The sequence below is a fragment of the Populus alba genome, chromosome 19 (genome assembly GCF_005239225.2).
Source record: "Populus alba chromosome 19, ASM523922v2, whole genome shotgun sequence".
NCBI classification, from domain to species: Eukaryota; Viridiplantae; Streptophyta; class Magnoliopsida; order Malpighiales; family Salicaceae; genus Populus; species Populus alba.
The window spans coordinates 6750786-6765115 of NC_133302.1; positions in this window are offsets into that span (position 1 = coordinate 6750786).

Sequence of the window (14330 nt, forward strand, 5' to 3'; positions counted from 1 at the left end):
CATTCTATTGTGCCTTTTTGTTCATAAGTGTGAGGATACATTAGACAATGTTAAATGCCAATAGTTTTAAAGAAGGTGGACAATTTGCGGTATTCACCACCCCAATTAGTTTAAACATATTTTATTTTTAATGAAAATTCACGTTAAATGAGAGTCTGGAATTGTTGAAAGACAGAATAAACATCAGACTTGGCAACAAGAGGATAATACCATATATATTTTATGTATGCATCAACAAAGATAACAAAATAATGATAGCCATCCAAAGAAAAAAAAGGAGCAGGACCCCACGCATCACTAAAAATTAATTTAAGAGAAACAGAAGTTGTGACTCGAAGTTCCTAAAGACAAACGCGATGTTTTTCCTAATGGACAACTTTAACATTGAAGATTAAGACGTTTGTTGTTACAAATAATCTTATTTTTGGAGACTGATAAATGAAATATACGAGAGGTAGGAAGACCTAGTTGACGATGCCATAACTCGGCAGAAGCAAAAATATAGGGAGACCAATATGCTTGAGGTACGGACATGACGGAAAACCTGGATAAGACATAGAGACCATCTTGGCTCTGACCTGAGAGCAGGACTTCATTGGTGTTGCAATCCTTGATATAAAACACAAAAGGGTGAAATTCAAAATAAACTTTGTTATTAAGACAAAATTTTTTAATAGAAAGCAAACGTTTCCTGATGGCAAGAACATGAAGAACATTAGACAAAGTGAAACAATGATGAGGTGTATGTATTTTTGTATGACCAATATGAGATATTGGGAGTCCCTTACCATCACCAATATGCAAATTATCATTACCGAGATATGGTTCTAAGGCAGCCAAACCTGCAAGGTCAGCTGCAACGTGTTGATTTGCCCCGGTGTCTGGAAACCAATCGGTAGTACCAGTTAAGGAAATATTACGCAGCGCTATATTTGCACTAGGCTATTGTCCATAGTCCCGATGCTGGAGTTGAGGGTAGTGAGGGGCTTCATCGCCGAATGTGTGGCACAACGAACAGCGGGGATTTTGTCCCTTATTGCTTTGCCAGTTGCCCTGCCAGTGGCCTTGCCTGCCGCTGTCACCGTTTGAGGAGTTAGGGAGGATGTGGAAATCAGGTCTGGATGTAGTAGATCTGTGGCCTCTGTTATTGAACTAGTTGGGACGCCATCCTCCATGGAAATGGCCTCTGTTGCGGCCAAAGTTTCTAGGAGACTGGTGATTGGAGAAGAAGGCTACGAGAGGAGTATTAGGCGTGGGCAGTAGAGGTTGATTGATGATAGTAGACCCCATAGAGGAAAAAGATGTTTTGTGAAGGAATTTGTGTGTTAGGAGATGACTATGAAGATCAACATACAAAAGAGGCTCGGCTTTGGTCACAAGACTTGTTACTAAGTCCTTGAACTCTCCTTGAAGGCCATGAAACATATATAAGTTGAAATCCTCCAACGATACCGATCGGCTAACAGCGGCTAATTCATCAAATAAGGTCTTAGTTTTTTGCATAAACTGAGTTACCGACTCATCACCTTGTCGAAGATCTTGAAGGTAGCCATGAAGTTGCATAATTCTGGAATTGGATGTGGAAGCTAGAGCTTGCTCAAGGGTGTGCCAAACAAAACTTAGTTTGGCAGTCAACAACAAAATGGAGAACTTCCATGGAGAGTGAAGAAAGTAGAGCACTTAGATTGAATTGGTCCTGTTGTTTCCAATGAAGAAAGAATGGATTTACCTAAAGAGAGGTACCATCGGCAGCAAGAACATGTGGAGAGGGACAAGAATTTGAACCATCAACAAAGCCAAAAATTCCTTAGCCTAGGAGATACAGTTTCATATGCATTCACCAATATAGATAATTGGTGTTTGTTAACTTAAGAGAGATGACCTGGTGAGTGTGGGAGAGAGAGATAATGCTGGCGGTAAAATCTGTAGTGGTAGCAAAAGAAGGTTATGGCAGAGGAGAATGAATTTGGTTAAGAAAGGCGTGGCCACCATCTATAGGTTGTGGCTATGGCAGAATAGAGACGTTGGAGGAGGCAGGGGCTGCGACAGCATAGGAGGACGGCATCGCCGGTGCTGTAGAGAGGGAGGCAGCTTGCGACTAGTTTGAGAAGTCCATAGTAGAGAGAAGAGGAAATGTTTTAACTTTTTTAGGGCTCTGATACCAAGTTGAGAATAATAGAATGACCTAGCTTATGTCTTAGCCAACCTTTCCTATTTATATATGTGTGGCAGAACACAGTGGTAACTAAAGGGATTACAACATTGGAATAATCCTATATTAATTTCCTTTTCATATATATATATGCTATACATTCTATAATACACATAATATTGCACAATATTGTATAAAAGGCTAATTGGTTAAAGAAAAATAAAACAACTTTTGATCAAACTAAACCACGCTTTTGGCTTTTTAATTTTCTAAATTTGGTCCATCAAACTATCTGATAAAGGCACTCTAATGAGGGATTGTTAGATTTCTATCCATTACAACTTGTTAATTAGACGTGAGGTGCACATGTATGACTATTCCTTCCTGATTCTTATAAACCTAACCTAAAAGACCTAATTATAGAGGTGGTGGATTGCATTGAGATCAAATTAAAGGTGAAATTAGAAGAAAATAAAAAATTTAAGGTCAATTAGGGGTCAAATTGAAAAAAATTATAGCCAAAAACCTTTCTAAAAAAGGCGCTAAACTATGAGGCCTAATTTATTGAAATGAGGGGTGAAATTGAAAAGAATTGAAAGTTTAACAGTCAGTTGGGAGTCAATTTGCATAAATCTAAGACCAAGGATTAAAATGAAAAATATGTAGAAATGTAAGGCTGATGTTGAAGTTAGGTTGGGGCAAAAATGCATAAAATTTAAATTTTAAAGCTAATCAGGGTGTAATTGAATGGAATTAAAACCCAAAAGACTAAATTAAACTTTAGCAAAACGGTGCTATTTTGGTTACTGTTCATCATCTTCATCTTTGTTTTACTTGAAAAGGCTACTCGGGTGGCTACTTTTTAATGGCATTTAATGCTTCTCCTCCTCACCAATACCAAGGAAACCATACACCAATATGATGGCCTGAGATTGTACTACGCCACAAAGTAGCTAGGTCTCGTTGGCCAACTATTCCTACGACCATTACGGTGCCGTTTTAAAGTGGCTAACCACTACAAGATTTCACAGTTTTACCGACGGAAATATTCCGTCGGTGTGTGATAGAACTTTCGTCGGTAAAGTATTTACCGACTATATTATCGACGGAATACTCCCGTCGGAATACCTTTTGTCGGTGATTCCACATTCCGTCGTTATATCGGTCGGAAATACAAAAAAAACTTTTACCGACGGACTGTGCGCGCCAAAAAAAAAAAGTTTTCCGCTTGGCATATACCGACGGAATATTTTCCGTCGGAGTTATAAAACACCGACGGAAGAACTCCGTCGGGAAAAGTGTCGGTGATATTTTATACCGACCGAATATGTCCGTCGGTAAATTTATACCGACGGATTTGTTCCGTCGGTGATGGTCGGTGACGGTGGCAGGCACTGTCGAATTCCGACGGAGTTTTTCCGTCGGTAAATCCCTGTGTAATTGTTTTTTTTTTAATTGTTTTTTTAATTATTTTGAAAAAATAATATAAATTAATGGTAATACAAACCAATTATGCAAATAAAATTTATATTAAGCAACAAAAACTCAAAGTGAAATAATATTCATTACAAAATGAATGTGTTTCAAAAAAACATTAAACAAAATTTTAAATGTAAATAATGTTTATTAAAAATTAATATAAAGGTGGGGGAGGAGGGGAGGAGGAGGATAGGGGTTAGGCGGCCAAAAAGGATTAGGCGCACATGTTCCACCTTGTGTCATGTTCATGACCATTTGCCGAAGCTATTCATAGGCCGCTCTTTGTTGTTCAGACTCTGCTCTGTGTTGTTCATTCGCCAATCTTTGCTCTTCTTTGAGTTGTGTGTATGCCTCTAATAGGTGGTCGCACCTTTGCTGCAAGGCCACAAACTCCTTAGATTGGGAGCTCGATACAGATTGGGAGCTCCCAGCGGTTGAAGCAGTACCGGTCGATTGCAAGTTGGCCGTGGTAGTGTTGGAGAGCCCGTAAACCCGATTTTTATCGGGTCCACCTGACGATCCAGCCTCCATCCACAAATCCGGATCGAATTCCGGATGGGTCGATGGATCGTCCCCGTATCTCTCCCTCAACCGATTATTATAGGTCTCCTGAAAAAAAAAATCATCATATTCAATTCAATAAACATAATAATAACTTACAAAATAAAATGGTTGAACAAACATACCACAAAATATTGAGCACGGTTGTCAACGAACTGTTGCGTCCCCTTTTGGCGGTCATGACTTCACACGTGCGTCTCCACAAACAGCTCCATAGGGCTCGGCTGACGTCCAAGAGACGTAGCCTATAATGAAAAAAATGTATTAACAACAAATTAATTGAACGATATATTTCATTTATATTAATCTTACCATCCGTTTCGCATGTGCAGAAAACGGAACGGAGCCGCCGGTGTGTGTTGTCACCGAGCCATGAATTGGCCGATTCCGGTTGCCAGCACCGGACTGTGAGCGTCGAGTAAACCGTTCAGACGTCACGTGCTGAAGATAGTGCGGCCATATATCTTTCGGGATGTATATTGGTTTGAAATCCCTCCAAACCGCAACATCGTTCCAGCCTTGGAACCCCTTATCCCTCGCTGTTTTTTTTGCTTTTTTCTGGGTGTCATACCAAAAATCATGCAACCTAATTCACGCACAAAAAAATTACATTTCGAAACATAAATAATTATGTAAAAAGAAGTCTTATTGTTTTCGATGTTACCTAATTGCCGCGTGATTTTCCCACACCCTCCTCACAGCAGTGTCATGTTCATCGTCCTAGTAGAATCAATGTTGTATATAAAAAAATAATTTTTTAAAATGTTAATAATTTATTTACAATTATAACTAGAATTTATTAGAAATAAGCTGAAAATTATATATTAACACGAACCTCAAATCTACGAAACCATGCATTGATTTGAGGCATCCATTCAGGATGTCTGGATATCTGACTCCATTGAAACAATGGAATCTCCATCGACGCTTTAAATGCCGATGATATTACTCGGGCGGCCTCAATGTTTGTGAACCTGAAAAGAAATGAAATTAATTTGTGATTACTTCATAAATTATGTTTTAAATTTGTTCTTTTTTATATAAAAAAAATAAAACCTTAACAAACTTACATTGAAAGATCATCCTTCCACTGTGCCTCGTACTGGCGGGTAAATTGATTCCGCTTCGAAGGCACGCCGCTTCTGCGATGTGAAACATCACTGGAAAAGGCAGCATCGGTTGACGGCGCAGGTGGTGTAGGTGCCTTTTCTTGAGAGGCACCTAAGGAAACATCATCATCGCTGCTAGACGAACTTGATTCGACTGGACGTGAACGACCAGCTCTGGTTTTCATTCTGCGCATCTAAACAATTTTATATTAATAATTGTATAATAAAATTCAAATGTTAAAAAAAAATCGGCAGCACCTCCCCTATACTGGATACTACCCAAATCTACAAACCTGCAAATATTAACAATAGCCACAACCAATTGAACCAATCTATACTAATTATTCCAACATATTCAACTATTAATCCTAAGATAAATTCAACGTTAACAATTACAATTCACAAATTAATCAATAATTATATTCAAAACAATAAAAAATATGACAAAAAATAAATTCAATAAATTCAACAAATTAATCATTACAATTCAACATTAACAATTATAATTCAACAAATTAATCAATAATTATATTCAAAACAATAAAAAATATGACAAAAAATAAATTCAACAAATTATACTTCAACAAATTAATCATTATAATTCAACATTAACAATTATAATTCAACAAATTAATCATTATAATTATGACAACAAAACAATAAAAAATATTCAAAACATTCAAAAAAAAAACCTACATCAATAAAAGGAACGAAATATACATACCTTAATAATGTGACAAATTCAAAACTTTATCTACATTACCAAAAAAAACACCAAAACAACAAAAATAAAAACAACCAAAAATAAATTAAAGTAAATAAATTAAATTGGAAATCGATAATTATTCCAACAAACGCAATTATTAATTCTAAGGTAAATTCAACATTAACAATATTAATTCAATAAATTAATCAATAATTATATAGGCAATACAACAATAAATTATATTCAATAAATTAAAAAAAAATATAGACTAACAATTAAATTAACAAATATTCAACAAATTCAAAAAAATTCAAATATTCAACTTTAACTAATTCTAAGTTAAATTAACTAATAACAATTCTAACAACACAACACAACACAAAAAATATTCAAAAAATTAAAAAAAAACCTACATCAAGAAAAGGAACGAAATATACATACCTTAATAATGTGTCAAATTCAAAACTTTATCTACATTGCAACAAAAAACACCAAAACAACAAAAAATAAAATAAATTAGAAAAAAAACACATACCTTTTAATATGATGAAGATTTACAACACCAATCTTGCTAGAGATTAAAGGTGAAAGTGTTTAAGGATTGAGGTGAAAAATGAAAAATCTTAGGTGAAAAACGGAGGAGAAGCGAAGCGGCGGGGAGAAGAAGAAAAAATGAGGGGGAGCGGCGGGGGCTGGAACTTATAGGTCAGTTTTACCGATGGAATCACCGACGGAACTAATTTCGTCAGTAAAAGGTAAAAAATTCCGTCGGTAACCGGTCAAAAATCCGTCGGTATTTTTTGAATTTCGCCCCGAATTTTTAAAAGCCCTCTATTTTTTTCGCAGTCCGTCGGTGATTCTGTCGGTAATCTGACAATTTCAGAGGCGCATTAATTCACACACTTTGGAAATCGCGCGGTCCGTCGGTATTTCTGTCGGTAATATGTGTGACCGACAAAATACCGACAGACTAATTCCGTTGGTATACCCGTCGCTGATTGTGGCATTTTGTTGTAAATATTTTCGAACTCTCTGTGAGATACCGACGGATTAGAATCCGTCGGTATACCCGTCGCTGATTGTGGCATTTTGTTGTAAATATAAAAAATTTGAATTTTCTTCCAATTCAATCGGAGCAACTCGATATGGTTCAACCAACTCACGAACTTGAAAGACTTCATCTCGCACACTTGTGACTTCGTTCTCATCCTGAACAACCTCGACACGACCCCGTGGTTTCGTTTTTAAAACGGAAAACCAATCAACTCTTGAACAATCCTTTCTAAATGAAGGGGTGTATGTGTAATAAACTTGTTGACATTGCTTTGCGAAAACAAAGACATCGTTTATGTTACGGAGTCTAGCTTTTGAGTTGATTTCGACCAGACCATGGTGCGGATCAACTCTGATTCCTTTTTCCGTCGTGTCATACCAATAGCATTTGAATAACAACACTTTATTATGCTCGCTATGATATTGCAGTTCGATGACCTCTTCTAATCTACCATAGTAGTCAACTTCTAACTGGCTACTTGTGGATCCCTTAACACAAACACCGCAGTTGTATGTCTTTCTTCCTTGCCCGTATTCTTTAGTATGGAAAACATATCCATTGAAAAAATACCCGTTGTAGCACCTAACTTTTCTTTCAGGGCCGAGGCTTAGTGAAGACAATGACTTGGGCGCACTCCTTCCCATTTGATAAACCTTGTAAATGAAATGTACATCAATACACGGTAAATGAACGAGAATCTCGTAATGACATGCATACGTTAGAATGAGTTTGTGATAGTGCTTACATGTGTTTTGAACCATGTGGCAAATTGTTCATCTTGTAATTGAAAGATCTGGGATTCGGTCAGCTGCGAGTTATTGGAGAGCAAATATTGTCGATGTTGCCTGCAAGTGATAATGAGTGTATGATATTACAATATATAATTAACAGTATATTACTGACAAAGTTTAATTAATATTACACATATATAGACTTACTGAATAAATGGTATCAGCTCATCACAGTTAAATAGAACATAGTTGTGTGCTTGTTTGAATTCTATTTCCGACAAATATCTTCCTCTTATGGCATTTTTAGGTGTGGGTCGTCTAGTATTGGAGAATATTGACAAGTTCCCACTGGAAGGCACTTCACCGCCATCGTCATGCCGTGGAACGCGATTGATTCTTGTTCTCAGATGAGGTTCGAAATAGTACGAGATAAATGTTGATATCTCTTCAACAATATAGGCCTCAGATATCGAAGCCTCAACATGCGCCTTGTTCTTAACCTTTTTTTTAGATTAAACAAGTACCTGCATTAAAGTACAATTCAAGTATTTTCAAATAAGAAAAACATAGAAAATACTTTAAGATATGAATTCCATTGCAACTGTAATATCTCACCGTTCGAATGGATACATCCATCTATACTGGACCAGTCCTCCAGCTTTTGCCTCGAACGGTAGATGTATAGGGAGATGCTCCATTGAGTCAAAAAATGAAAGAGGGAATATCATCTCAAGTTTGCATAGTGTCTCGATGATATTCGTTTGAAGCATCTCAATGTGCTTAACATTCATCTTGTCGGAGCATATATCTCTGAAGAAATGACTGATCTCCGTTAGTGCATCCCATATTCCCTTTTGCAACAAATCACGAAAAGCTAATGGGATGAGTGTTTGCATAAACACGTGGCAGTCATGGCTCTTCATTCCATACAATCTGCAGTCCTCTATGTTAACAAGCCTTGATATGTTCGATGCATGTCCATCCGGGAAACGCAGACTCTTAAGCCATTTGTAGACTAGCAGTTGTGCATTTTTCTCTAACACGAAGCTTGCCCTTGGTTTTGCAACCTGTGACTCGTCATAAACCAACTCCATATTTTTACGGTTACAGTATAAAGCTATATCCAATCTAGCCTTCATGTTGTCCTTTATCTTCCCCTTCACATCCATGACGGTGTTGAAAATATTCTCAAACACGTTCTTTTCGATGTGCATGACGTCAAGGTTATGGCGGAGAAGATTAGTCTTCCAATACGGAAGCTCCCAAGAGATACTTCGCTTTACCCAATTATGGGTCAAACCAAAACCAAGAAACTTTTGCTTACCTGATTGAAGGCCAAACACAATGTCACCGTACTCTGATACAACATGATGCAATTCTTCACCAGAAAGATGTGGGGATGCAACATCTTTTTCAACTCTACCAACAAAGAAATCTTTTCTGTTCTTTCTGAACCTGTGATTAAGTGGCATGAAGCGACGGTGACAGTAAAAAAAAGAAGCTTTACCTCAGTTTGCTAGCGTGAATGCCTTGTTGTTTTCCATGCAGTATGGACATGCGAGTTTCCCATGCGTGCTCCAACCAGAAAGCATTCCATAAGCTGGAAAATCACTGATAGTTCACATCAAAGCCGCCCTCATAAGGAAATTTTGTTTCCTCGATATATCATAAGTCAGAGATCCTGAGGACCACAACTGCGCCAGCTCATCTATCAACGGTCGAAGACAAACATCTATATTCCGCCCCGGGCTGCTTGGACCGGGTATGACAGTAGATAGAAACATGAACTCCGACCTCATACACATTCCTGGTGGCAAGTTATAAACTGTGATAATGACCGGCCAACAAGAATAGGGAGCAGCAAATGACCCAAATGGGTTGAACCCGTCTGTGCACAACCCAAGTCGAACATTCCTTGATTCAGCAGAAAAGTCAAGATGAACACTGTTAAAGCGTTTCCACGCTTCGCCATCAGAAGGATGCACCATCACACCATCAACGACATCGTGTGTTTGGTGCCATGTCATGTGCTCAGCAGTCCTTGGTGACATAAATAACCTCTGCAGTCTAGGTGTGATCGGGAAATATCTAAGTTTTTTATATGCCACTAGAGTCTTCCCCCTGCCAGTTCTGGGTTTGTAACGGGAATGCCCACATGTCATGCACTCGGTCATCTCAGCATTTTCAAGGTAGTATAACATACAGAAGTTAGGGCACATGTCAATTTTCTGGTATCCTAAACCGAGGGGTTTCATCATGGACTTTGCAGCATAGAAATTCTCTTTGAGCCTGTTCCCTTCAAGTAAAATGCTTCTTGCCCAATCAATAATTTTGTCATACCCAGCCTCACTCAACCCGTGATCTGACTTGATGGTGAACACCTGTGCCACGGCCGATAATTTACTGTGGTTTGTGCAGCCATCCCATAATGGTTCGTCAGAATCTTTCAACAAATCAAAAAACCTAGCTGCCTCTGCATTAGGTTCTTCTTCTACGATTGGACATTGATTGACATTATCTTGATTCATTCTCATTGCATCCATAACCATGTTTCTGTAAGGATTAGTGTTGTCATTTGCCGCTTCATGCACGTTGCTAGCACTAGAAGTTGACCCAACCACCGTTTCTCCCATTCTCCTATTACTAACAAATACCTCTCCATGTGCATACCAACACTCGTAATCCTCCACAAACCCTTTGTGTAGAAGATGCATCATTACAACATCTGGATGCAGATACTTTTTATTTTGACACTTCCTGCATGGACACCTAATACCGCCTCCAGTAAAATTTTTGGGAATAGATGTTGCGAAATTAATAAAACCCTGAACCCCGTTACAATAATCCATCCTCCACAATCCTTGGGGTGAATCTAGATACATCCATGAACGATCATCCATGACTTCTATCGAACCTCTATAAAAAGGACCCATTAAGCAAGCTTTTAATTATTTCAAAACATAACATGTAATTCGGTAATTCTACAAATTAAGTTTTAACAATTTTCAAACAAATACAATCTTACAAAAATTTAAAACAAACCATAACAAGTATAAAATTATACATTCATATACTACAAGTTTGTTTGAGAAATAACAATAAAACATGTACATCTATTAAAAAAAAAATACATATACTAAAAAAACAATAAAATTGACATTTAAATGTTAAAATTTTGAAAGATAGAATTACTTACAAAAATAAATAAAATCCGTCGGTAAATCAGAACACGGATGTTGTGACCACAAAACTTCAAGAAATCCAACTTGTTGTGCTGAGATGAGGAAGATTTTTGTTTTGGGGCCAGGGGGGCTGGTTATTTTGCAGATGGGGAGGGTTAGGATTAGGAAGAAGAAGGAGAAATGAGGGAGGAGAGTGACCGCTTTAATATATTCACTTTTGCCGACGGACTTACCGACGGTTTTTATTCCGTCGGTGAATCCGTCGGCGAAACCGTCAGTACTTCTAACGCGCAATCGACACGTCACTGCACGGACCTGCTATTCAAATCCCTCGGTGATTCCGTCGGTATTTTTGACGGTGCACCGGTCACGTCACCGGTACGGATCTGGCATTTCAAATCCGTCGGTGATTCCGTTGGAAAAATCACCCGCCAAAATCTCTGCGCCACCTACCCGCCATTTTTTCATTAATTCTGAATTTTCTGTTAGTAATTCGGTCGGTAATTACCGACCGAATTACCGACGAATATTGTCCGTCGGTGATTTCGGCCGAAAAATACCGACAGAAAAAAGTCCGTCGGTATTTCCGTTGGTATTTAGCGAATTTCTGGTGGTGAACGCGGCCTACCTTTTTGCAACCATTTTAATAGTTCATGATGGCTACTTTGAGCTAATTGTTAGGATCCTTTTAGGTCGAATCAAGGGCCAAGATTTGGCACTAGTAATGACAAAATATCCCTCTTCCCCCTATAAATAAGGGTGGATTCCATGCATTGAGCATCAAGAAATTAGTGTGCAAAGTTGGAAAAAAATAATCTATTCCTTATTTTTTTCTAACAATTTTATTCTTTCTCTCTCTCTTCACCGCTTCTTCATCCACCAACCATCTCACCTCTAGCTTAGCCACTTACAACTCTACCATGAGCTGCCAAAACAACCACTAGTCGGCCACCCCCACTTTGGAAGGCAACCCTTCCAGTAGTGGCCATGCCCTTACAAGTTTCTTTTTCTTCCTTCACCACAACCTTTGTGGCAACCACTACCATCCTCAAACTGATGCTCCTAGACCACCAGTTGAACCTTCTAATCATGCTAGACACACCCTCCACTTTAGGTACCTTCCTTCTCCTTTGTTCTTCCTCTTTCTCCCTCTCATGGCCGCTACATGTAGAATGAATTCTGCATGCAACGACTAAAATAATTAACATGGTTGCTGGGCTAGGTTAACAACCATATGGGCCGTGAGCTAAACCCATTTCAAAACAAACTAGATGGCTAGGTTGGGCCTAGCCCTAAAAAAAAGGAGAGAAGGCTATTAAGCTGCTAATCAGTTGAACCTGACTAAGTCTGGCTAGACCCATTCCAGCCTAGCTTGGATGGTTTGGTTGGGTCGGGTCCAGCCCAATATATATAATAAAATAATATTAAAAAAATAAAAACTTTACATTTTTAGAGGGCATTTTAAAAACATTTGTGGGTGTCTTGTATGTTTATCTAAAATTTTTGCATAATATCAGGTTCTATATTTACACTGTAAGATACAAATCTAGTATCAAAATACATGGTTTTATCCGAAACTTTTCTTAAAATTTTTTCAAAATTTAAAAAAATTCAAAAAAATCTTTAAATTAATTTCCTTTAAAGAAAATATATTTTTTGTTTCATGCATACGGTCAAATCCTAAAATTTTTCCAAGCATATTTATAATATATATATAAAGCAATTTTTCTAATGTTTTAAATTTGCAAAAAATAAATATCGTAACTAGTTTTTGGTCAAAATTTCAAAAACCCTTCACCAATCATTTTGTTTTCAACTTTATATTTAAAGTGTTAAGGTTTAGCAGTAGACTTTAAATTTTTTAGGGTGTGAAACTACATGGTAGAGTACACCCTTGGGTTATTAAAGATACAAAGAAACAAATGCAATGCTAAAATTTAGACCTCATAATGGTTAATATTTAACTCGATAAGATAGAAACTTACTCACGAAAGAAGATCTACCTTGAATCTTAAATTAGATCAATGGATAGAAATGCGCGACTTAGGAATAACAATAAAAACAATAATACAGCTTACCATAGGTAGGGTGCACTAGGGGTGATGCATTTTTTCTTTGCAGAACCAGTCCCTTACTCGGGCACTCATAGACCATAAGTTTCCTAGTAAACATAATATTAGGTGGCGACTCCTAAACCTTATAATTATAAATTTATGATTATACCCAAACCCTCTTTTCAACACACCTCTCAGGAGGCACACCTAATGTTCTTGACATTGAATGCCCTACGACAATTTTGTCACAATTGATTTTATTTATTAGCTCTTAATTCTTAAGATTTCTAGGTTTTGAGGATTTTCAAAAAACAAGTCAACGCGTAGTCTAATAAAAATAGACCTAACTTTTGATTCAACTATTGGATCGGACTTAAATTTTGTTAAATTGTTCTAAAAACCTAATTATATAGGAGAAAATGCTTGTTCTCTAGGCTTACAAGAAATCTTTTGAAATATATTAGAGTAATGTTTTCTTCGATCTTCTCTATAGTTATGGGTTGAAACCTTAGGCTTGAGAACACTAGTTTTTTCTCTATAGTTTATGGTTGTAAAACTTTAGTTATTGAGAAACCTTATCCATGCTATATATTGCATCAATTGGTAAGAATATGTTAGTCTCTTCGATGGATGGAGATGATAACAATATCCCACCCCTATGATGTAGGAGTTAAGGCCATCTAGGATGTTGCACTAAGAACAAGCAAAGAATCATAGTAATGTTAATTAACTTAGAACATCTAATTCTTAATTGAGGTAAGGGCTCAAAAGCGCACTCAAAGAAAAAAGAGATAGGGTTAGAAAGTGCACTATTTGAATGACGAGGACTAGAAAGCACACTCAAAGAAAAAAAGGGATAGGGTTTGTCAAGAAAAAGATGATCTTTGTGAAAAACTAAAAGACTTTTTTTAAAGTGGTATAGTTGTACCAGATAATCTACCTGTTGGTAAAATTCAAAAATTAAAATGGTCAAATTATCATTGGTGACCTGCCAGATGAAGAATACAAAGAATTTTTCAAATGATCTCATTGTAATGAAGAATACAAAGTGGTCGCATTGCAATGGACGACCTGCCTAGGTGAAAAATATAAAGATTTTTGAAAGTGATCTCATTGTATTGGGCGACTGATGTGCATCATGGGAATTATAATCCATCTCGTAAAGCTGAATCTAATATGCAAAAGGATTCATATGGTCCAATGACAAGAGCGAGATCGAAACAACTACAACGGGCCATGACGAATCAAATTGCAATGATTGAAGCTGCGTCGGAGTTAAAAATTAGCAATCAGTTTGAAATT